The following is a 25610-nucleotide window of genomic DNA, read 5'->3' as shown; positions in this document are numbered from 1 at the left end:
CAGCGGCTTTTTTTTTTTTTTTTTTTCGTGTACCGCCGTTGAAAGCTTTGTGCCTTAAAGCACAAAAAAAAAATTGCTGCAGATTGCACATATGTTAAATAAGTACAGCTGTCTTTTTTTTATTATTATTATTGTTATTGGCCCAAAACATACACCGTGTAGCTACTTGACGCTCCTTTTGGCTCCTTTTGTGTGCCTTTCTGACAATGGGTATAAAGTGCCACACTTGAATCTCACAGTCGTGACCTGCATGGCATGTCGTTGAATGCTGCGGGGACCCGGGGCTCTGTGTCCCTCCGATTCCTTGCACCCCCCCCTTACAAATCTGCCCTGGACTGCAATCGTACAAAAAAAAAAAATATTAAAGATACTTTCCAGTTCTAGCAAATTGAAGCTTCCTTATCCCCACCCAGTGCCTTCATTCTCAAGGAATTGTCTTTGTCTGCTTGTTTTGATGGGTGTAAAACAAACAAGATTAGATGGAGCATTGTAAGTGAAAGCTATCGCTCCAAGGGGAAGCCAGAGAAAGGTTGCCGAGGAAACGGCTAGGAAAAGAGGCGAGATAGGGGAGCAGGTGGCAATCATTTGGGAATATAGCAAGCGGCGTGAAAAAAAAAAAAAAGACTGGGGTTACCTCTATTATCTGCTCTCCTTTAAAGCAGTCACAACTTTAATTATTCTGTACATATAGGTGCTAATTACAGCTCAAGCACAGATTTACAGTGAATCACTAAACACTATTTTTAAGCATCTGTTTCATACTAAGCAGGGAGTATATTTTAGATCATTTGAAGAAGGAAAAAAATAAATAAAAATAAGACCACTTTTATTTTAAGTTTATGGGTCACAAACATGGATGGCTCCCAGAATGCAGGAATAAATTTCATTTTTTTAAAATATTTAACAAATATGCAAAGTTGAATTTTAATGTCGTTGCTAATTTGAAATACAAATTATTTTTACATTTGGCCTTAAAGTAATTTACCATGAACCTTTTTCATGCAATTTATTTTAAAAGAACACATTGTGCTTTTTTTGTGTTTTTTTTTTTTTTAATAATACATTTGGTATATTCGAGTCTGAGGTTGTCCATAAAGGAAATATTTTCTTTTCTTTTTGTGTTATTTTATTTTTTTAATACACGTGGTATATTCGGGTTTGAGGTTGTCCATATACAGGAAATATTTTTCCGTTGTAGTTTTGATGAAAGTGTTAGACTTGAACAGTAGTACCGTACCAAATATAGAAATGTATATATTCCACAAGCCATGGCTTTCTGTATCACCTTGTTTTATAGCATGTACTCATAGTTATGGTCTTATTTTTGTTCTATCACAAAAGCTTGTACCCTCCTGTGGAATCTCTGCTCGTTGTGTGCCAACTGTGAAATATCAAACGAAAGTTAGAAGAATCCATTTCCATGCATCCATATCTAGGCTTTTGTTATAGGGGAGAAATACATTGCATCGTCAGTATAGAGGGGACATTTAAACCCTGTAATCAAACGATGTGTTACACTTCGGTGCACACTACACTTCAATTTATGTCTTGTTTACTAAATGAATAATGCTATAGACAGATAGTGTAAGTGTTGGTATTACAACACATGTATTAAATGCATTGTCAAATGACATCCTTTCTGGTTACAGTAGAGTATCATACAATAAGTATTGCTAAACATGCCAGTGTGTAGGACAATTTTTGTGAGTATGTCACCTATATATAGAATATGCGTGTATGTTTGAATGTATGATCTTGGGTGTGTATATATGTATATGCGTGTATACATGTGTATTTTTGATAACGTCCATTTTTTTAACCTCTTTTCCTACCTGTCTATGCATTCGCTCCTTCATCCCACTTGTACAAGTATTTAAACTACGCATATTATCACTTTTCAATTACTCTCAGGTGTGCCTGTGGCTACTTATTGCGGACCGCCTTATGTTCATGCCACTACTTGCTCATTTTTAAGTGGAAAACTTGATGGCGCTTTGATTAACTTATTGCCAGATACTTCCTGTTTGCCTCTTGCCTTTAAGTCAACCAAAGGTTTCCAAGAAAAAGGGAGGTTAAAAAAAATCACAGTCAACTCAAATTCACAAAATTGTTTTATAAAAGGACAGATGTTTTTGCTGTTCTTTTTTTTTTTTTTTTAAGTATAACAAGTAGATTCTCCATATTTCAAATGTTGATGGAAGGCATTGTTGAAACTTGAGTTTTCCAACAGTTAAACTTAGAGGATATTGTTGGCTGCTTGGCCGTCTTTGAAATGAGTTGGTATATATAGCGTGGATGCAGCTCGCTTGATCGCAGCGTTGGTTTCTGTGGCGGTGTGCAAGTAATTGTGTTATAGTGTCTGAGCAAAGGACACTCAAATCACAAGCTCTATAGGGGGTATGATCAAGGATTTACTATCGAAGGATTGGAAAGATGTTGGAAAACTTGGAATTACAGCAACTAAGAAAAACACTAGTATCCACGCATACAACACCTACAGCTTTGGACACAGTGCATAAGGACAGTGATGCTTTGCAAAGTACAGTAACTTATAGCAACCAATCTGAAAGCATCTCTGAGCTGATCCTACCACAATAAACTAAAGTCAGATTTTTTTTCCTATAGGTTACTACACTATGCATAGTCCGATTTATTGTTAATTAAGCAGTGGCTTACTGAAATAGTGTTTTTCTTACTAAAATATCCCAATGTAATAAAAAAAAAAAAACTTGACCTGCATGAAGCAACCATACAATATACTGATGTGTTTGGAGTATTCTGCCCTTTTAAAACGAATTACCTTTGCTGATTTGGTATTGCAATATTAACCCAGCAGTTGATATACTTTGCTATCCTACCAAGTTGCCTGTGTATTGTATATGTATCCAGGTTTATTCAGTATCACAGTGTGTAGAGCAAAGCTGATGTTTTATTTCCTATCATAATACATTTAATATAGTCTACGTAATAAAAATAAATTTGGATTGGTTGCCATGAATTATTGCACCATGCCTTTTCTTTTTGCCTGCCCCTGGCCAAACACTGTAGAAGTTTCTATGAAGTCGTGTGCCCTGATCCACCAATGGCATTTTTTCTCTATACGGTCTCGCTATACAGTCTTTTTACACCTTAAGGTGTTTGCATAAATATTAATAGAGATTATGTTTAACTCATAAGACAAAAAGTCATGCTGAAAGTACAGTAGCCCAAAAGCGTTAAATCAGTAGTCATCCTTCAATCTCCTTATTACTTTCATCTAATAGAAGGTGAAGCCCGATTGGTTGTTAGGAGTAGTAGCAGTTGGCACATCATCACCTGAACTGCCTTATTAAATAAATCCCAACAATTTGATGGATGCGTTAAGGCCCAAATGTACCCAAGCCCTTCCTATCAAGCCCAAGGCTTGACCGTAGCCTTTCTGTTTGCAGCAACAGGATCTGCTGCCTATTGTGAATTTTAAAAATCCAATTTCTGTGATTCTCTTTGTTCTGAAAAGATCAGTGTCTCACAGCAGCCGCTGATTTGCATGGATCCCCCCCCCCCTCCTTTTTCTGCTTTACCTCTTTGTGTGCCAAAAGGATGAAGCATGAACGCTGTATAGGTCCTGCATTCAGCATCATAACTAGCTATCCCATTTGCCTTGTAGGCTGTTCATCTAAGTAGGTGTCCCATCCCTGCTGTTTGTTTAGCCAGCTTGGGTAAAATGACTGTGAATGTGCATATGGTATGAAGAGAAAAAAAAAAAGAGAAAGAGACAGACAGAAAGATAAATCCCCTGAGAGGTTATATGGTTACTAGACTTAGTCTCATGCTCTTCCTCTCTTTCACACACCATGTCTTCTTCATGGGACAGTTTAATGCATAGATGTGTAGAACGAGCACTGCAATGCAGTATTTTTTTTCAATGTCATTAGGGTGTTTAGGGTTAGGCAGAGATTGAATTTGGCTGGGTATGGTCGAAAAAACCCACACATCTGATTTCATGCTGGGGGGGGGAACCATCCACAAATAGCTCCCCCTTCTGTCATTGGTCTCCTAAATGTCTTCAAGGTTGACTAATTATCCACAAAGGTGACAGCACGTGAAGGTTAAACGATTAGCTAAATGTGTTTTGTTTTGTTTTTTACTATGGGATCGGCCATGTGGAAAAGATTATTTCTCAAAAAGAAGTCATAACTTGAACCTGTGTTTGGACGTATGTCCAATATTTTGTAAAATATTACCTTTTATTTGAAAAAAATTAAAGCCAACAGACAAAACAAGGCTGTAGATGACTGTAAAAGTCTACCATAAGTAACAAACTAAAAAGTCTTAAGGAGAAAAAAAAAAGATGGTATCTAAGTAAGGTCTACATCCAAGCATTAAGAAGCCTTTTAGAGTTGTGAAGTTATATAGGTGTGTGTGTGTGCATGCGTGTTGTGCATGTGTATATCTCTCCCTCTATTGCTTTTAGTGTATTTAGTCTATATGCATATATATATATACACACAAGTGCTTCTATACATATTATATTTTTCCCAGCTGTATTTGATTTTCCCATGTCCCGGACATGTGTGCCTGGAAATTTTGGGCCCTAAACCTGTCCTTGCGCTTCCCTTTAGCTCTGCACTATAGTGCACATATATTGCATATATGATATATTTAATATTAAACATGTTACATACATCTATGTATCTTCCAATTTTGCTTGGGTACATTAAAAGTAAAACATTTTTTTACACTAGTGTCTTTAACACATGATTAGATAGATGTAAAGTTTTTCAATTTACGTAGAGGATTTGATGACGCAGCCTTATCCCATGCCTGTTTTTTTTTTGGTCCATTTATTCTCCCCAACCCCCCACCCACAGTGTTACAGTAACTATATTGACAATTTCTGAGATATAGCTATGTGACAAGTGATAAATCATAAAATGAATGATGCATTACAGATGTATGCTCCACAGCCCCTCTGACAACAAACCCGTTAAAATAAGCACATTAATGAATATATTAGACATTCTAGCAGTCATCTTATTACAATGATTTTCAGTTTGAATCAGGTCTGATTTTCGCAGTGGCTGCAGGCGTTGTTTTCCAATGGGAAAGGAATTTATGTATTGCATACTCAATTGTTTCTCATTACATTGATTTCAAGGGACCTTTAAACGTTGCGGTTATGCGTTGACCTCTGACCCGGCGCTCTGTCACTCTTGCTCCACCGTAAATGACAGACTCGTAAAAATAAGCATTGGAAAGCAGCCATCCAGAAAACGGGAAAGAAAGTGACGCATTAAAGAAATGGTTACAATGAAAATACACGTAGCTTCATGACTGTTAATAACAGAGAGAGGCAGCACAAAGCTCCTTGTCAGGTGAAATGGACTTTCTTATTTGGTCATAATTTTCTTACGCTGGCTTTTTTATGGCCTGAGCGGAAATGGGAATGACTTGGCATGGCCTAGTCAAGAAAAATAAAGGAATTAATTTTAATAAACCGTGCTTTGGGACTAGGCCTCGGTTTTAAAAGAGCTTTACTATACAAAAAAAAACTTTATTTATAATGACAACCTCAGATATTATTTCATAAATGCTCAACGCTGAGATGTGCGATACATTTCATAGTAAAGCTTCAAGGCATATCATAGGTTATATTAACATGCTTGACCTCAGGTCTTTGAAGCCCTGGCAGACTGAAGGCCATTTGCTGGCCATATGCCGTAGAGTTGGCAGCAGCGTACATTCAAAAAAGGGGACAGAAAAAAGAGAGGGTCATGAATTGAATACATAATTTAAAAAATGTGATACTTACATTAGTAAAGCCTGTATTGGATGCCTGCAAACAGTACACAACTAATGCATTTCATTACAGCAAAAAATATTATGATTTTTCGGTAAAATAGGGGACATCCCTGCCAATAAACCAATAAAATAGGTGACACTCTAAGTTTAATATCAACAAAACTGAAATAAGTCAAGATGTGGCCATTTTTTTTCTGCGTATATTAAAACACAATGGGGCTGATTTACTAAAATTGGACAGTGCAAAATCTAGTGCAGTTGTACATGGTAGCCAGTCAGCGTCTAACGTCAGCTTGTTCAAATAAGCTTTGACAGAAAAACCCGGAAGCTTATTGGTTTCTATTCAGAGCTGCACCAGATTTTGCACTCTCTAGTTTCAGTAAATCAATCCCAATATTTGTTTCTGTCTGAATTTGTAATGTGTAAAAAAGGTGCTCTTTACTATTTATTAGATATTTCAGGGTGAGCTATATTTGTGGTATCTTTTTTCCATCCACAGTGATTACCATAGACATCCCAAAACCATATCTGTAGGTTATCTGGTGTCAGACTGGGATAGTTCCAGTGTGTGAAAGATTTTGGTGGTACATTAGGCTATATGCTCTTTCACAGGCAAACATTGATATCAATGGATGTAACCTAAAAAAAACACTACATATGTTGAAAAATAAAAATGCTAATGTATTGTGCAAAAGATTGTGCAAAAGCTGTAGCGCCAAAAGGCGATGGAACTAAATAGCTACAAGATCATGTTTAGGAAGTCTAACTGCCATTCAATAAAAATAAATAACTAAAATAAAATGTTCTTGAAATGTATTTATGGATTTCTGTATGTTATCTATAGTAGTGAGCTGTTTGTTGTGGGGTTGATTTATTAAAGGCAAAAGGGCCGTTCACTTTGCAAAGGAATTTTCCTTTAGCATAGTGAATGAGATGAGGCTCTACTGATTTCCATTATCCAATCATGTGAAAGCACACATACTTGCAAATAAAAAAAATCCCTGCAAAGAAACAGACTATTTTCCTTTAGTAAATAAACCCATTAGATTGGATATTCATTCTGCCAAAAACATTTAGGCCTTTGCCAACTGCATGAAAACCTGTTTCTTAATTAAAACATCTAGAAATTTCAGAGAATTCAATCAGATTTTTATTTTTTCACTTTATGACCCAAACCTAGCCGTATGTTTGTCTGTTTGCAATATATGTATGTAAACGCCTATATTATTTTTAATTAAAAATAATTTAAGCAAGGCTACATATTCATATTGCATTTTAACATTGGCTTAGATTTTCCTAAGTTATATTGCCAAAGATTTTTCAGACATTCTACTTAAGCAAATCAATGTATATATGATAAAATATAAATTTCTGCTTTATACAGTATACTATAGGAACATGAGCCCACGTGAGCCTGTAGGACCTGAAACATAGAAGAGAATCAGAATAATGGAGTCAATTTGCATAAACAAAACCAAAATGTGAAAAGTTTGATTTAACTTTTTTTTTTATATTACTTCTTGGGCATTTGTTTAAATGGACAGAATGGGGGAGATTTATAAATAAAAATATACAATTATATGTTCATATTAAAACTAGTGCACACAGAATCTGGCCCATCTATGCATAGTAACCAATTAGCTTCTAACTTTAGCTTTTTCAATTTAGATTTGACAATAAAACCTAGAAGCTGATTGGTTACTATGCAGAGCTGCACCAGATTCTTCGTGCACCGGTTTTAGTAAATGACCCCCAATGCCTTCACACATCTATGTAATATGTGCACGTATTAGGACTAAACTTTTTTAGGAGACAAGCTCAGCTACTTCTTACAGATAGCAGGGCATCTTCTCCCACTTATTGGTGTACAGTTGGTCCCACTCTGACTGTTTTCACCATCCTAGTTCTCATATTATTGCATGATGTCATTCACCAGGGCTTCCTATCGAATGCATGATACGCAGAGTTGATTGCAGCTAGGACTGGATCTGTGCACTTGATCAGGACTGTACTAATATAAACATGTACGACTTCTTTTTCAGAATTCATCCCCTGCAGGTTCAAACCCTGAAGAGGGGGAATTCTATTACCAATAATTCGTGTTGGCTCGAAACTGATATTACAAGACAGTCATGTGGAACTAACCATCTAAGAAATCTTCTTTTTGGTGCTTGTTTCTTTTTTTTTATCATTTGCAGTTTAGTTTTGTCAACCACTCCCTATTTTACTCAAGGCATATATTTCCCTCAGACCTTGTTTTCTTACAGGACTTGGGCACATAAAAAGGGAGTAACCATCATTTTTATTTTAATAACATTATCTAGTCTAACGTACATCACTGGTGGCAGAAACCTGCACTTTGGTTACTCTGTTAATGTATGGAGTCACAAAATTTGTGGATATGGGAATGATTTACTAAAGGCAAATAGGCTGTTCACTTTGTAAGCGAAATTGCACTTTGCAAGGTGACTTTTCCCTTGACATGTGTTGTAAAAAAATCACTTTACAAACAATACCCAATCATATGCAAGGAGAAAAAAAAACTGTGTTTTTGTTTTTGTTTGCACATGATTCAATTATTATTTATCATAGAGGATTTATATAGCACCAGCGGTAGGCGCAGAACTTTACAAAATTAAGTCAGTCTCTACAGGTACAATACAATTCATTACAAAACCAATCAGAGGGCCCTGCCCGATAAAGCTTACAATCTAAGAGGAAGGGTCAAGTGATACAAAAGCTAATAACTGTGGGGGATGAGCTGATGAAGAAAGTAAAAAAACAGGGGTTTATTTACAAAAGGCAAATCCACTTTGCACTACAAGTGCAAACTACAAGTGCAAAGTGCACTTGAAATTGCACTGAAAGTGCACTTGGAAGTAAAGTCGCAGTAGATCTGAGAGGGACATGCAAGGAAAATAAAAAACACATGATTGGATGATAAAATCAGCCGAGCTTCCCCTCATTTCAGATCTACCCCTCAGATTTACAGCGATTGCACTTCCAAGTGCACTTTAAGTGCAATTTCAAGTGCACTTTTCACTTGTAGTTTGCACTTGTAGTGCAAAGGGGATTTGCCTTTCATAAATAACTCCCACAGTGTATTTGAAGAAGGATAGGCATCTTTAAAGAGAAGGGATTTCAGGGATCGTCTAAAAGATGGATCAGCAGAGTTTGTCCTCATTATCTAAGCTAAGGCAAAGTTCCTATACACAGTAACAACTCTGTTACAATGTGAACGGCTTATTAAATGGCATAAATCAAGCCCATGGTCTCTATTATTTTGGGTTGTTCTACATTCATATGTTTTTTTGGCCCAAAGCAGCAGGCACTTGTTAGTTCAGATGCCAAAACCGCCATCCTTACACTAGAAAGGGTCATCCATGTCTGATAACAGTCTAAAAAATGAACTTACAACTGATTTTGGGGATTGAGCTTGATGTATTAGAATATGACCTGCAAAGGTGTACACATCTTCAAATGTTATAGACATTGGGCAATGAGGTAGTTAAACAATCTTTAATTTACAGAGACCAGTATAATTTCCGCCCAGACCCCGCATGAAAGACCATACAGTCAGCTTGGAAATATACTGCTCTATGACATCCTTCATTATACCGCTTCCCTAGAGGATCAAGTGATCTTGAAAAGCTAGGAAAGTGTTTAGAAGCACACAGGATCTTTAATTAAATTGGATAGATATAGCGCTAGAGCGACTGTATGCACTAATAGGGTGGGGGTAATAAGGTTGGTTAAATGGATGTGCACGCACATTTGGAAAGATGTGACTGCAGTACAGTGTAAAGTGTAGACCTAGCTAACAACATTCTGCAATTCCTATTCTGCCTTTATAGAATAACCTATTTAGTACTAGTGGGGATTTCATTGGTGTTAGGTATGAAGGAAAAAAAGGAGGAAAGGGATGTGTGATCTCACTGCGTAGATTGTTAGGTACTCTCTATATTGAATATTTTAACTTACAGGTGGTATGCAGAAAAGCTGAGAAGAACTGCGACTATGTGTTCCAGCTGATACAGATTTTTCTGATATCGGTGTTGGTCATCACTTTCATCCACTTTTTTTTTTTTTATAACTTTTTGGAATTCCAACATTGAGATCTCCTTGCTGAGGCTTTGAGTCATTATGCTGTCACTGAGTCTTATTCTTCTTGCTGCATCATCCGCTATGTAAAATAGATAAAGAATCCAACAATATGGAGAAGACTTCCAGAGATCTCACAATAGGGTCCACAAAAGATGTGATTTAACAAGCGGTGGTTTAACCAACTGACATTCACCCAGTGCCTAAATACCATTTATGAGTGGATTGATCAATTGCCCATGGGAATGTACTTGGTTTAAGTAGTTGCATACACATATACTATAAAACTTTAAACCTTCCTGGCTCATGCCTGTATTTGTGCCCACATTTTGTTGAGCACAGTGGGGCACTAATGGTTATGAAACAACCCTATTTTATTGTAAGGATGACGTAATTGCATTGAACATGTCATTTTATTAACACAGAATATATGTGGCTCAGTCATCCCTAGGAATCCATAAGCACCTCTAAAAACATGAGATTTTCTGGTAACTGCCTAAGTTGCTAGATTGTCATGCCAAACCACCACATAACGTTCTTGCATCTTTTAATTTCTCTGCTTCTAAATGTATTTAGCCTAATGTAATGGAAACCTGTACTATAACCGAAATATATAGGTTACCATTGCTGAGATCCTTCTGAAAATGCTGCGTGCCTGTTTGTTAGATCGATCCTCTGGCTTCAATATTTTGAATCACTGACTTGGAATCACTTTCAGGCCAGGTTCAGTGTGCAACATACGCTCTGACTTTGAGAGCACATGTCGCATGATGTGTATAAATTAATGATTCCCTATGAGAGCCATCTTAACAAGTCTGACTTGTCTCGGTCCGACTTTGGAAAAGGTTCCTGCACTACTTTTGGTCCAACTTTGGTTCGATTTCAGCCCATTGAATATCATTGAAGTCGTATCCAAGTTAGATCAGCATCCTAACTGATCCAACTTGTGAAATGCGATTTGTGCTCAGAGGCAATGTTAGCACTGCAAAATGTATAAAAAAAAAATTTAATCCCTACCAGACCCAAGATGCACTCATCTCAAGTCGGATCCTGTTCAATACAGTCTGACTAATGTCTGACTGATGTTGCAGGGAAAAGTCGGATCGGAAGTTGTGGGACTTTCATGTCGGAGCAGTGTGAATCCGGCATAAGACCTGATCTCCTACATGTTTATTGTGAATCAGTGTCTTAGAAAGTGCAGAAACCAGCCATTCTTCCATCCAACATTACACAAAGACTATTAGTATTTTCAGGAAGAGAAGTCAGTTATGCAGCCTCCAATTTCCACAGTACAGGTTTGCTTTTGAGTCCGATCACACTGTGGCTGGGTTAATATAACGCATTATCATGCTTTGAGGAGTGCTCTATTAGGGCAGCTTGTTTATTTTGATTGGCTGGTTATGCACCCTATTTCATAAAAAATAGGCATTGCTCATTATTGGTTTCCTTTAATGCCCATTCACAGTACAGTTGGGTTAATATGACATGTTATTATGCATTAAGGGGTTCTGTGTTAGGGCAGCCAATTCATTTTGATTGGCTGACTGTGCACCCTAAGACATAAAATAATAGACATAACCCTTTTTTAATGCAGCACACTGCAACACATGATATGTATGTTGTGCACTCGTGTTCATTACTGTAGTTGTGCATTGGGGTGTCATTCAAAATAAATTTCACCAAAATGCACTGCACATATTGCCATGCCTTGCTGCAACACACAGGTTTGAAGGAGGCATTAAGGTTTTGTGCATGGAGATTCTATTAAACATGCAGTTTATTTATTCTCGGAAGTCTGCAAAAGCACATGTGATTTATTTATGTTTATATATGTTACGTTTTCACTTGTTTACTTGCATTTTCCACCATCATTTTGTGTTAGCAGCTCTAAAATACAGCAAATTGCACCAGTAGTGAGCTTAAGAAAATAAAAGAAAAGAAAAAGAAACCAGATACAAAAGCAGGATATAACACCCAGGGTAAAAAAGCAGCAAGTGCGGCACCACCAGCAGTAATGGTTTTATTTTGCTCTGCATTTTCTTTCATTTAAGCTAAGTTAAATGTACCAAGAAAATGTCTGTACATATGACACCTTTTAAGTGTATTGGTGATTTGAATCATTATTTTATCACCAGTGGCTTGTGGTTTTTGACTTTTATAAGCTAGGGACTAGAGAAGTGGTGGAAACTCCTTTCCGCTTACTGGGCTGCTAAGATTAAATTTATTTAAAAAATGATATACTTTTTATTTTTCTGTATTTAGAGAATGATTTTGGGCGGGAAGCTGGCATATTTAGGATAGATTTAGGATAGTTTTATTCATTCCATTAAGATGTGTATTTATAGATATTTTCACACCAGGTTCACATGAGTTTCAAACAAGATTCACACACTTTTCTAATTGGATTTAATTGGACTTTCACCCAAAATTCATTCTTCTAATTGGAATTAATTGGAAAAAAGTTGTGAATCATGAGTAAAAGTTCTGTAAATCGCATGTGCAAACATCTATAAATAACTCCTTGTTCTTTGTATTTGTGTTTTTTCCTTGATTCTTTTTATTTTTTTGTACTGCCATTTAAATGTGCTGTTTTATATATTCTTTTGACAACTTTTTTTTTTTTCTGTGAAAAAAACATAAATAATGCGGCTAATGAGGAAGAACAGGTCAAGAATATTTGAAATGAGCTTCTGTGACCCTCAAGAGCTGCGTATAGCCCAATAAACCCTAAAAAACAATCTCTATTTTGCATTCTCTATTGACTACAATACATTTCACCAAAACCTCTTGACTTTCACAACAACTTTGGGTAAATTATACCTTAAATTGTGTTCATTCCTACAGAAACCATGTTAAATCCATAGCATGTGTTTGTAACATAGTAAGTAAGTAAGTAAGTAAGTAAGAGTACATTACAGGGATAAAATATTATGTGTTACCATTGCGTGTCATTGTCATGGTGATAATTAAAACTAGCCGTATAGAATAAAAGCTGGTTACCAATCAGATGTTTGATTTTTTGGCATATAATACTAAATAGTTAAGATGTTCATATACCTGTTATTATCTTCTGATCTGGATAATTAAAAACGGAGTATGATCAAATGTATAGCAGCATTCTGTGACCGATGGTTGGCCAAGCAATCTTGGGAGAAGAACTGATTGTCCCTCCTTTGACTTTCCCCATTGATCACTATTGGTTCTCCAAGAAAAAGCTGAAATCAGCATGGCTACTCAGAGAATAAACATGCACTCTTGGCCTATTCAAGCATGTGTCTGTATACTGATTATTCTACAGAAAGACCTTTTGACTGTCATCTCAAATCTATGAGCACCCACGTTAAAACCTTATTGGTTACTATGCACTTTTTTTTTGCACTGAAAGATATTTCTCAACTTGATATCCTCCAGGTATATAATTATAAAGTGTTTGCACTATGTTGAATTATCACCCCCAAGAGTTTAATTAACACTTAATGTTTCTATGTTTTATTTAATTTTCAAAGACTCGTTTCCTGTTAGTTTATTCATTTAAAATTACCATTTTTGTACCAATTATTACTGGATATGATGAAAATTTAAATCACAAATCGAGTTTTTTTTTTTAACTTTATATTTAATTAGTGCATGTAAGATTATATATGCAAATTTTACAGACTTTGTTGTGTTGAGTTGATTTTGATTACATAGTAATGAGAGTTTTGGCACCTGAGAATAGATAACCTTAAGGGAGAGGGGTTGACTTATGGAAATTGGTGCAAATAAAAGTGTCTGCATTGCCTGTAGCAACCAATCTGATTCCATCTGTGCTTTTCTTTTTTAGGAGATTGGAATATGAAAGTTGTCTTCATAAAGGTTTACTCCAGATATGAACATTTAAACTGATAGGAGGGTTACTGCCTATCTGTTTAGCATCTTCTGAATGGCTCTTAATATGAGTATTCAACCAGAGAAAGGGTTATCTTAGGGACTAGGTTGGGGGAATTTTGTAGTCAGGGGTTAGGGGGCATAAAGTAAAATTATGGCCAGGCTGTTGACATAACAATATTTGCCTATTTTTAACAAGCATTACATGAGCTTTAAAACAAGGCATCTCTGACCTCTGTAGCTGCAGGCACTAGGGAGGAATTGCATGCTCCAGTGAAAGACCCTTGCACACTGTGTGGAACCAGTGTCTCTCTTCGGAGAGAAAACACTCTCCTGACTGGGTCAGGCCTATTGTCATGGTTTAGCCTTAAGTTTCCTGCCTGTGCATTCTTGCTGCAGTGGTTCTGTTAGACCTCTGATTTTTTTCACGTGTTGTTTGGCTTCTGTGCTCACCTATGGGTGTCACCTGCTATACTGTGAGTTTCTATTTCCTTCTCTTTTATCACTTCCTGTCCCTTCTCCTAGTTTGCTTTCTTATATTTTTCTGACTTTACTTTGCATTGCCTGATCAATTCTTTTTTTTTTTAAACTTTATTTCTTTATTCACCATTTTCTTATTTAATACATACAAAGTTACAAAATAAAAAGGAATTCAGACATGTCTTCCAGATCCCGTTTCATACCCCTATTCGATCCTCCCCTCTAACAGAGACATTATATAATAAGTAAAATAAAGATGTTAACCAGGGGGTATCTAACAGCCTAAAGGGGGTCTGCCTGAGATATCATTAAGGACTAGTTTCTCACCCAACCAATACACCTTCCCGACACACCCAATCCACTCATTCCTTCATCCATCTCACACACTTTGTGGAGTCCATTTTTTTTTGGTTCACTTCCCATGATCACAGTATTTACCTAATAAGTGTGACTTACATATCAATCTCTCTTGCAGCCCACCAGTGTTTCCAAATCGATTCATATTTCCATAACACACTTTGCTTTATGTACACCGCTTTTTCTTTAAGAATGACTATATTCATAGTGTTTAGCCATTCCTCACTGGTCGGGGACAACGCCGACTGCCATCTCCGGGCAATCAAGTTCCTTGCTTGGAATAAAAATCTCGTGACTGCTATCTGCTTGTCTCCTAAGTTTCCCACTCCTTCCACTAATCCCAGCAAGCAGCGTTTTACTTCCAACTCAGTGGAGGTACCGAATGCTCGATCAATGGCCCTCGTCACCCCCGTTCAGTAACGAAACAGTTTTGGACATCTCCAAAACATATGGAGCATGTCTGCCTCTAGGTTCCCACACCTAGGACAACTCGAATCTAAGCGGCGACCAAACTGAATACGTTTAGAAGGTCAATTCTTAGTTCTCTGAGCTCCTGTTTGCCAAGCGTTGCCAAGTGTTTTGTGAATTCAGCATCTGACTTCCCGTGTACCGACCCAAACTTCGACTTCCATTTGTGCTCGTCTGTCGCCTGCCCTAACCACAACTTGTTTTGCAGATCCTCTTCTGTCTCCTGTACTCTGCATACACGGCTGGTCCCCATATTGTCAGCTTGGTGTACCTGGGGGCCACAACCTGGTTCCAGCTTGCTTCAAGTCCATCACCACCATCAGGGGCCACTGTGAAGAAGCAGGCTGAGGCTTTGTCTCTGCCCCCTGGGGAACTCTGGCATTCTTCAAGAGCTCACTACCACAGAAACCTGATACCTATAGCTCTCTAATCAGCAAGTTATTGCTTCTGCTCCTTGGAGAGTTCTGACTGAGCAAGGACCATGTTGGACCTATTCAAAGAGACCACTTCCAAACAAAGAACAAGGATCATTCTCTACAGCATGCTGGTAGAGGACATGTTTTTCTATTCAGACTGTGGGTAATTTCTTAATAAAACAAACTTGTAGGGCTTTGAACAACTTGTGGTAGACCTTGAAAACTAGCATGATGGTTTCGAGAGGTAGGCAAAGCTTTATTCAGTTCTGAAGTCCTGAAAAATAAAACCAAGCTTTAATAGCTGCTAGTGCATAATTGACTGCTCAGGAAAGTTTACTGGATGAAGAATTTTCAGAAGCCTGCAAATACTTTCCATTTTGATAGGGCAAAAAAAAAAATGCAATGTGGTTTATAGTGGATCTTGTCTGAGTTTGATAAAGGCAATCTGTCACTAAGAAAATAGCTAGACATGCGGTAGTTCATAAATCAATGCTGTATTGTTTGCTTAGTCTGTCAGTGTCCAAGATAATGTCACAATATAATAAACAAGCCATTGTGGACAATGGGCACAGTTGTTTTAAAGTGAACCTGTCAGCCATTTTAAACTTTTAAAATGTCACACCTAAGAATGGACATCATAAGATGCCTCCAGATTACCCTTTAATGGACATCTTTCTGATTTAGTTTCCCTTTCTTGGTGGGGCCTGAAATCTACATCATGTCCAGTGAGTTTGTCTTAATCAGGGTAGGCAACCATTGAGAGTTGGAGATCTTCCTGAACAACATAAAAGAGATCAAAGATCACCAGGGTGTGGTGTCCATTTAAAAAAAAAAAAGAAATTAACTAGCAAGGCCTAACTAAATTGTAAGAAAAAAAATCGAAAAATATAATAAAACAAATGCCACTGTAAAAATATGAACTTAGAGTACCCTAAAAGTGGATAGTCTCAGTCGGTAAAGCAATACGGACAAGATCAGTAGGGCAGTGGATGGTGTCAAAAGGTCAGTGGATGGTGTGTAGACAGGATCAGTAGGACAGTGGATAGTGTCAGTAGGGCAGTGGATAGTGTCAGTAGAGTGGTGAAAGGTATGTGCACAGGATCAGTAAGACAGTGGATGATGTCAGTAGGGCAAGGTTTGGTATCAGTAGGGAGGTGGATGTTGTCAGTAGAACAGTGCATGGTGTCAGTAGGGTAGAGGTTGTAGCACTGAGTGGCTAAAATTTGACAGGATGGTTTAATAGAAGTTGATCGGTAGTCCCTGCTGAACCATAAACCATGATAAATTTCGATCCATGTATGGCCAGCTTTACTCTTTCTATTTGTCCTGGCAACCAGTCACTGGGACTGAAAATGAGGGGAAATCCAAATGTTGACCAGAACTAGAACAGAGAGGAGATCTTCCAATAGGGGTAGAAATCAAGCTAACATCATGCATTTCTACTGGTTGTATGTAAACTAAATGTAATTATTTTTTAATAACTACATGGCTGCAGTCAGTGTTTTTTAACTAACTGCCTGGAACTCAGCTTTATATTTTCCAATATGTTTATTTTTTAATGTTATTGTCTATAGGAGATATACATCTGAATCAGTTAGCACTTTTGCAGTGGGTGGAAAGTGTATTGTGCAGGGGAAAAAAGTCTGCAGCGATGCTTTTGGCTTCAGTGGGCATATTCTTGGTAATATCTCAAGATGTTTTAAGATCCGATCTGACATACATGAGTTGAGAGTGGTGAAAATAATTATCACATCCAGATAGCAGTTGTCAGATGTGCGGTGTTCTGTCTGTGGATGGTCTAGGAATTTCCTGTTATGTTTCAGAACACCCTACAGCAAAACAAAATGCAGATTTGTTTATTAGAGGACTAAACTGAAATTCATTTTCAAATTAGTTTATGTGACTGCGCTTAGTTTTGAAAGAGTGAAGGAGCAAAGAATGGCTGCTAACAAGGGGCTTTTCTTAGTTTTTTTTAGTTTTTTTTCCAATAATGCCTAGTGTGATTTTTACCTCTCACTTTTACTGCATACAGTTGGCCTATTTACTAAAGGATTTGCACATATGATTGCACATTGATCATGTATGAACAAGCAAATCATATGTTTGCAGAATTTACTATGTACCTTTGAAGTACATGAACGTGCACATAGGCTCCAGGGTGCTACCAAGGGTGGTTTACTATAGAACGTAAACTCAGTGATTGAATGTATTTTATCTCAACTGCGGCATGCCAAAAAATAATGTGAATATCTCCATGATTTTTGCTTCTATCTAACTCCCTATTGGGGTTTTTAAATGATAATAAAATATACAAATAAAACTGCTACAGATGTGCACAGCTGTCATTAAAGCACACTTTAAGGTTTCATTCGCATGGCCATAAAATGTTTACTGATGTTGTCACACATGTATTTTCAAGGAGAAAAGTTCCTGTGTAATGATCAGTAAAATACTTGCATATAGATGTGTTGAAATGCATAAAGATGCATAAAGATGCGCATGCGTACATAACTTTTGTATAATCATTTGTTTCCCCCCTTTGGTTAGAAATAATTTATGCACATACCAACGCTTATGCAGTTATACGCGTAAATCACATGTTGTTTGATGCAGATTTTTGAATTCTGCATTACCGATCTGAAAGCAACCCATGTTTCCGCACCTGTATGAATGGCTCCACTGAAAACAATGCAGCTGTGTTCAGATCTGTAATCAAAAAACACTTGTATATGCTTTTTTTTTTTACAGCCATGTGAATTAAGTCTAAAAATCCTTATTTGTAAAAAGTTGCAGTGAACGGTACACGGTGTCAGTGTCAGGAATAGCGCACCATTGTTGGTGTCAGTGAATAATGCCTCAAGGGTTGGATAAGGGCCACCATTTGGAGACCACTGGACTAGGTCACTAGGTTCATAATCATGATCCAAGTATATGCAGTTTTCGCTGCACTTTTTCATTGAATGAATCAGGCCTACTGTACACTTTTACATTTTATAATGAATAACTTAGCTAAGCACTAATTTGTTTAAAATGGCCACCTAAAATTTTAGTTGGACGTTATGGATCTTTGGAAATTGGAAATCATCTCAAAAATGACTAAAATAGTTCAACATTAATGCAGTATATTTGGGCTCATGAGGGATGCTGATGGTGGTGGAATGGGGTTGTAATGAAAATCCTTTTCATTTGTAATGTGTAAGTTAAAGTTCCATGGTGATGTTCCTTTTTAAAAGTTCTCTGTGAAGAAAATGAGCTCCAAAATGATCTCAAATTATGTGTCAGGAAACCCCTCCAACCTACCCATGATGCCTCTTGTGACCAAATGAACACATTTGTTAGTACGATAATATAGGAATTGCATGGGTTTTATAGATAAACATTCTGCATTATGGGAAGGTTTGTTTCATTTGTGATGTACCTATAGATTTAGCAGCCCACAATACTACTCTGGGGCCCAAGGGTCAGAAGAGTGCCCCACTAGGGAGGTCGTCTGATGTTTCCATTGCAGAAAAACTAACATCATATACACATGATCATGCTTTGGGACCATAATGTTGCTAGCCATAGATCTCCTTCACTTTCCCCTTATATATGAGTAGATGTATTGGCATTAGAGTTTCTGACCATTATGGCCAGCACTTTGAAATGAACCCAGTATTTCTGAGGTTAATACAATTGCATTGAGTTTATAGAGTTATTATGCATAAAAGCACTAACAATTATGTGACATACAGATTAAAATAAAATAACTTTTTTATTTACAGACTACTAAACCACAATGTCCATCATTTGCTGACTGTATTGGTAAAGGGGTAGGAGGGTTTAGAATTTATGTCAAAGTCTTAAAGCAGAATTACATCACAAACCAAAAACACAATTTAATTCATTTTTAATATTTAAAGCAGACTCACTCATCCATCCACGTCTCTATGCTTTATTTTGTTGAGAAATCACTTTGAAAAATTGTGCATTTATGGCCGTGGCCATCTTGAGTAAGGGCAGATGATTCATGTACAATTTACTTACTGGAATCCATCTGCCATTTCCTAAGACATGCAGGCAGAAGGATGTGCTTAGCTGAGTAAACCCCTCCTGAAGACTTCTGGGATGCATGACATCATTTGCATAGGCATAGTTTCCAGGAAGTAACTAAGAAATGTAAAAAAAAAGTTTAAAACAATTAAATATTATATATTTGCCTATCTAGGTATTATAGGTAGCAGCACAAGGATTACAAATAATCAATGTTGATTGAGAAAGTGAAGTTACACCTTAAGATTGTATACTCCATGAAAGATCAGTGAATGCTGAAAAATGCTGATGAGCTACCGAGTAACTACCGAGTAACTAGCTGGTGAAGGTTAAAAATGAATTCCCTGCACTGATGGCCTTCTCTGGCAACTTCTATCAACTGGGCCAGTCCCTAGCACTGACTATTTAGACACACTTTACTTTATGTTAGGATCCATTACGTTGTTATCCCAAATTACATTTTCAAGTGTCACAGAGAGAAGTTGCTGGGGGAGCTCCAACAAATGTTGCTATTGTTTCTACAATCAGAATTGTAGTCATACCTTTGCTCTTAATGGTACTTTGAAGCATATTTCTAAGCTAATCAGCTGCTAAGCTTTGAACATAATTCTTTGAAAAGCTAAATACATTGGGGGTCTATTTATCAATGGTTTCACCAAAGAGTCACACAATTTTCACACAATATTTATGCATTTGTCAAAAAGGTTCCCATTAGAAAATTAGAATAAGCTTCTCTTTAAGTTCATTACATAACATTGTCTGCTTTCTAACGTGGCATAGAGTTATACATGTATTGAGCCTATTTGGAATGTAGGGACTTTTCAAAATGAGCATGATGTGCTTTGTGCATGAAGGACAGTCAAAAAGATTTATGTTGAAGGTAGCCCTACCAACTGCAAATACTAACATTCCCTCCATTCTCCACCCCGCATCCCTGCTTACCCCACACTGTTCAGCTCAGCCACTAGGAATGAAAAGAGATACCCAATACTATCAAGTATGGGTAGCATATGACTCTTTCCCCTTACACTCATGTGGAAGCACTGTTGCTTATTGATTGGCCACACAGGGGATGGGCAGAGGGTTCTCAGCACTGTGTAAGCTCCATGTTTACACAGTAATGCCACGTACACACGACCGGACTTTCCAGCAGACTAGGTTCGACAGTCTTCCCGACAGACTTTCGGCGGACTTCCGACTGACTTTCCGAACGAATGGACTTAGCCACACACAATCACACCAAAAAGTCCAACGGATTCGACCATGATGATGTACGACTGGACTAGAATAAGGAAGTTCATAGCCAGTAGCCAATAGCTGCCCTAGCATTGGTTTTTGACCGTCGGACTAGCATACAGACAAACTGATTTTTTGACCGGACTCGAGTCCATCGGAAAGATTTGAAACGTTCTAAATCTAAAGTCCATTTGATTTTTCGACAGCAAAGGTCCGCTGAAGCCCACCCATGGTCGAATTGTCCAATGGATTAGTTCCGTCAGACCTTTGCTGTCGAAAAGTCTGGCCGTGTGTACATGGCGTTAGGCATATATTTTTTCTCCTGATGGCTGAACAGAGTAAGGGGAAGGTAACTATAAGTATGTGGTGGGACTGCCGTTAAAGCAATCACTCCTTGTACTGTATGTGGTTTTATTTGGAAATTGTACTGCAGATCCTTTGGCTTGTATTTGGGGGAGGCGTGGATTTCTGTAGAATGATTTTTTTAATACATTTGTGTGACTCTATGGAAGGATTTAATAAAAGCTTTAAAAAATAAATAAAAATCTTGTTGCTTTTTCCTGAATAGGCAAAGCACAGGTTTATTTTAAAATGTTCTCTCTTCATTACACAACCTTGTATATAAAGTAATTCCTTGTCCTTCCTAGTAATTATTCTACTATTATACTAAGTCATGTATGTTTTAGGTGTCTGTATTTAGATAAATGGATAATTCGGTATTACAATTCTATCTTTATGATTAAAAAGAGCTCCACTTAGGCATTTCAGTGTTTGTGAGGGGGTGGAGCTAAAGTAGACCAGGAAGATCAGGATCTAGACCGGTCTGTTTGTATTTGCATTTTTGTCTGGTTCAAAGAAACAGCAGGATAGCCAGTGTAATAGACAAGCTGTTCACTGAATCGTCATTTTTTATTTTATTAATATGCCTGTGCGGGTCCGCCAATCAAGGAATTTTATTTCCTCCTTACCTTGTCTGAACCTAAGACTGTAGGGAGGCCAGGGCCAGAGGTCACCTGAAGCCTACAATTGCCATATGTCATCAGGTTACCTAAAAAAACTGCAAACTCAGAAGCTGGGAGACAGTCTGTGAGGTCAGAAAGTTGACTGGGCAACCATTGCCAGACTAAGTCATCTTAGAATCTTTGCTTGTCTCCGTTGATTTAGTTCTATCTTGGCAGGTTGTCTACTGGTGGTCTGGCAAGTTCCTTCATCACTTTTATATGGTATGTTAGAAGCTCATGCTACTTCTGCTTGGGCACAGATTTGTCAGAGAATTGTGGTCACTAAATTAATTGTCCAGACCAAAAAAAATGTTGGTTGAAAACCTATTAGTAGCACTTAGAAAATAAAAACAAAACAAAAACAAAGACAGACTCCTAACTGACAAAAAAAAATTGAAATTGGAAATAATATGTAATGTCGCGTAAACACACGATTGGAATTTCGTTCAGCAAAAGACCGGTGAGAGCTTTTCATCGGAAAATGCGACCATCAGAATTTAGCTGGCCAAATTCCCGCCAGCAAAAATTTGAGAGCGTGTTCTCAATTTTTCCAACGGAAACACTTTCTATCAGAAATTCCAATCGTGTGTACGTGACATTAGAGAGAAAAGGACATATATAAAAAATTCTGTTATATTAGTAAAAATTATAGAGTATTCCCTGAGGACTCCTACAATGGTGGAGGAGAACTCTAGTTCAGTATTTTAAATTTACCTGGAGTAGAGGATGGTGCTCTGTTTCTACTCAAGCATCTTGTGTCCTCCAATACTCATCCTTACTAATTTCATTACTTCAGTGGGCTCCCACACACTTTCAACTAGGTGACACCCAGTGTTCCATAGCTTACTGTGCAGTCCCGCTGTTATTATAGGCCCAAAGTAATTCTCAGGACATCTATATATATATATATATATATATATATATATATATATATATATATATATATATATATATATATATATATATATATATATATATATATATCTGTATAGATATATACAGATATAAATATTTATAGATATATGTATATATTTATTTATATCTGTATATATCTATACCTATCTGAGATCAGCTGCACTGATTGCACCGTAGACTGCAAATATATATATATATATATATATATATATATATAAATATATATTTATTTGCCACCTCATCCCTTTAAAACTGAACACATATTAATTAAACAGGTTCTGAGGTTAATTTAATGCACATAAGGCACTGAGTCAGTTTAATTACCACCCTCAGAACCTGTGTAATAATATGTGTTGGGGTTTTAAAGGGATAAGGTAGCAACCCTACACCTGATTCAGGATCCAGGAGTTTCCCCTGCGTTTGCCTGCCCGCATCAAGTATTGTATAGTATTTAACCGCCTTTCCTTATGGTAGCGCGCAAGACGTGTTTTCATTAACGAAGAGGAGAAATAATATGAAATCAGAGCTTATGAATAGTTCATGAGCACCATTTACCACAATCTCTTTTCCTGGCACAAAGGTGCAGGGAACAGTTTCTTATGCATAGATAATATTTTGGACTTCTCCCGACTGCTAGGAATAGCAATCTGTTCTCAGAATCGGATGCTAACAGCATGTTTTCCATATTTCCCCTAATATTTTACTTCTTCGGGTGATATTTAACAAACAAACGACACTTGGACACTTCTAAATAGACTTCGTCTTGTCATCGTTCTGATGGCGGTGCAGATGAAGGAGCTGTGATGCCACAGATCTTGAACAGTCGGTGTGTAGTGGTTCTTAAAGTCATGCTTTGCAAGGTAAAGGTAAGCCAGAGATAATCAAAATATGCTGGGGAGATTTACTAAAACTGGTGCACACAGAATCCGGTGCAGCTGTACATAGTAACCAATCAGCTTCCAGGTTTTATTGTCAAAGTATAATTGAACAAGCTGAAGACAGAAGCTGATTGGTTACTATGCACAGCTGCACCAAGAACTGTGTGCACCAGTTTTAGTAATTGTCCCTCATAGTTCCACAGCAGCTTCTTGACAATATTTGCAAAATTCCCAGGTAAATTAAAGTGGTCATTTTGGTTCTCAACAAGTCTTGTTCAAATATAGCTGGCTGTGCCATAGCCCTAAACACTTATAAAAGGAGACCAACCCACTGCGTCCCTGTCTCTGTAATATGAGTTGTACCAAATCTGGCACTGTTAGCAAGCATTCATCACTTATTATACAGGTTACTTACTACTGTTCTACGAAATTAAAGTGTGCCTGTTCTTTCTGCACATTGGCAGCTGTTTTGCCAGCTTGACCAATATTCATGAATACAGTTTATGAATGATGTACCTAGGAGCGGTAAATAAAAAAAATAATAGCAGCTTATGGCAAAATGAAAGGCTTCTTTTCCTACTGGAGTAAGAGAGGGTTGTGACCTATATTATTTTATTTTTATTTTTTATCAAAATGTATTAGTTATCCAGTTTATGAATGATATACTTAGCAGTAAATAATAAATAAATAAAATAATAGCAGCTTAAAGTGGTTGTAAACCCTAAGTAAAAAAAATCAGAAAAAAATACCTGCAAGACAAAGGCATAATGAGCTGGTATGCATAGCATACTAGCTCATTATGAATTATTTACCTGAGATTGAAGCCCCCGCAGTGGTCCTCGTTCACCGCTCCGACGTCAGACTTCGCTCCTGGGAGCTGCCGGTAACGCCACTGTCCATTGTTTCAGTTTGCTTCAGTGCGCATGTGCCGATGACATTGGTACATGCAAATACAGATGATATATATCCAGTGTAAATACAGGTAAGCCTAATTATATGCTTACATGTAGCAAAAAATGGTTGTAAAGGGTTTACAACCACTTTAAGGCAAAATTAAAATAACATTTGTAAAATTTGATGTTTTTTTATCTTTTTTGACCTTTGTTAATTTATTTTTATTTTATTAATTTATTTATTTATTGCCATCTGTGTCTCATTGGGAGCTTTTCATTCACTTCCTGCCCCACAGCTAAAACAGGAAGTGAGAGGAAATCCCTCCAAAATAAGAGATTCCTTTAACTTTAAGAGTATACTTTAAGAGTATTAGGAATATAATTCTAGATTGAGCCAATGGAGGAAATGAACCACATACAGAAATAATGGGGTTGATTTATTAAAGGCGTAGAGACTGTGCAATTAACCAAGTGGATGTTTATTTAGCTTAATAACTAAGGAAAAGCCACGTTCTCTTTGAATCACCAAGGGAAATTAAAAAAATGTGATTGGATGATTAAAGTGAACATAAGGGTTGATTTACCAAAGATAAATAGACTGTTCATTTTTACAAGTGCAATTCTATTGTGCAACTTGCAGTTGCTCCAGATCTTAGTAAAAGAGTGAGAGCACTAATGACTTCCATCATCCAATCGTGTGCAAGCAATAATGCTGTTTTTTATTTTCGTTGCATATGATTGAGTATTGTTTGCAAAGTGAAGCTTCACCTCATTTACTAAGCTCTGGAGCAACTGCACTTGCAAAAGTGCACAGTCTATTTGTAAATCTACCCCATAGTGCTTAGTGCATAGTACCTTGTTCCATAAACTAAATGAACAATTTCTATTCCTTTAGGTGATCAATACCAGCAGTTTATGCATAAAGGGACAAAATGCATTAAAGGGGTTGTAAAGGTAAAGGTTTTTTCACCTTAATGCATTCTATGCATTAAAGCGGGAGTCCGCCGGGAGTTCCACCTATTTTTTTTTTAAAGCCAGCAGCTACAAATACTGCAGCTGCTGACTTTTAAAATAAGGACACTTACCCGCCCAGTGCGCCCGCGATGTCGGCACCCGAAGCCGATCTCTCGATCGTCTCTCGGGTGCTGCCGCTGCCATCTTGGGTATGGGAATCAGGAAGTGGAG

At 37.2% G+C, this 25610-nt stretch overlaps 1 protein-coding gene across 7 annotated transcripts in view; it reads left to right on the top strand.

The window, feature by feature from the left end:
- ELAVL4 (ELAV like RNA binding protein 4) overlaps nucleotides 1–25610 on the top strand; it is a 151871-nt gene that overhangs the window by 9550 nt on the left and 116711 nt on the right. The window lies entirely within an intron of this gene.

This window comes from Lithobates pipiens, unplaced genomic scaffold (assembly GCF_037356315.1).
Source record: "Lithobates pipiens isolate NorthernLeopardFrog02 unplaced genomic scaffold, aLitPip1_a1.2 Scaffold_23, whole genome shotgun sequence".
Classification (NCBI taxonomy): Eukaryota; Metazoa; Chordata; class Amphibia; order Anura; family Ranidae; genus Lithobates; species Lithobates pipiens.
This window is presented reverse-complemented; position numbering and strand designations above follow the sequence as displayed.